Raw genomic sequence first — 1,634 nt, 5'->3', positions numbered from 1 at the left:
GGTACATCACCCCTACACAAAGAGGCAGTGGTTGCGCCAGAGGGCGAGGGGGCGCTGGGGGCTATATCCCCCTCGTTGGGGAAGTCTAGCCACCCGTCGGGAAAGACGAATACATTCCGTCGGGGAACAAAAAAAATAAAAAAAAATTTTTTACATGTTTGTTCGTTTAGCAACCATATCGCCTTCATTGACCTATTTGTGTACCGTTTGTGTTAACTTCTCATCACAATATTACAAAAACAACAACAACAACAATAATAATAATAATAATAATAATAATAATAATAATTTTCTAACCAATTTCATAACTATAATACTAGATTTTCGACTTCTATAATGACAATTTATAAACAAAAATCTGGTACACATAGTAGATTCTCATTCATCGATACCGCAATCGATGAATGGAATAAATTACCGTATAATGTTAAAAATTCACAATCCACACTTATACACTTTTGAAAAACTCATAAAAAGCCATTATTTATCTGAACTTTATTATACATGTAGCTTTATTTATATGATGTCTTTTTTGGATTATTGAATTTGACTTTGTTTGTTTTGATGCTATGCTATGCTATGTATTATTCTGTAATTTAAGTATTCTCATTTAGGGACCACAGTGGAAATAAGTTGCTTTTTTGTACTTTTCTGTGTTTTTATCCTTGAATGTATTTTACTTATAATTACTTCAGAATGAATAAATAAAAAATAAAAATAAAAAAATAATATAATAACATAAATTCACGTGCCGTTTTATTGTAAGTTATCCGAATACCGTATATATTACTTCTTCACAATGATTTAATTACATTCAAACATCTATTGGAACGTAAGTCAGCAGAACAGTGTTAAGTGTTAAAACAGCGTTTTGACACTATTTTTTAAATTTTATTTCAGTGCATATTAATGTTATGTATTGAAATAAAAAAAAATACAAATGCCCCGCCCCCAGTTTAAAAAATTCTGGATCCGCCCCTGTTCAATCGGACTAATTAAAAATGGTTTACGTTCTACAATTCAGTGACAAATGCTTGTTTGGATATCCTCATGATGCTTGGAATACATCTTGATCGGGAGCAACCTCGTGGTTTACAGATTTCAGGCAAAATTTCCAAAATTTATAACTTCACCTTGAATTAAAAGCTTGTACTGTGACGTTCCCGGTGACATTGTGTTTTCTTAATTCATCGTAGTATAATATTGTCACAAATTGGTGGCCTCACAATTTACATTAAGACATTATTCTTATTCGTATTTTTTTTTGTTAATAATTCACAATCACAATTATGAAAAACCTGGATTTCGCCATGATGGGAGGATAGTATTGTAATGTAAAAAAAGTGGTTTCTTTTTTAATAATATAAAATGGATTTGAAAATAGGTTAGTTGGTTACATTGCATACGTACTCTTTGTTTCTCGTTGTTTCATTTAAAAAAAAAATCGGTTTTGGAATTTCGACATTAAAAAACATACATGAAGTCATTACGGTAGCTTGATGCCTATCAAATAATTAATAAAAAATTACCAAAATTCGTCAAATATCCGTAGCTTCCAGGGGGCTGGACCCCCTGTGGCACCTAGGCGGCCACCCCTCCCCTGTCGGGGCCTTTATCCCCCCTGTTGGGCAGAT

Source organism: Anneissia japonica, unplaced genomic scaffold, assembly GCF_011630105.1.
Source record: "Anneissia japonica isolate Jap-2015-1 unplaced genomic scaffold, ASM1163010v1 scaffold287623_len557403_cov176, whole genome shotgun sequence".
In the NCBI taxonomy this organism is placed as follows: Eukaryota; Metazoa; Echinodermata; class Crinoidea; order Comatulida; family Comatulidae; genus Anneissia; species Anneissia japonica.
Note: the sequence above shows the minus strand (reverse complement) of the source record.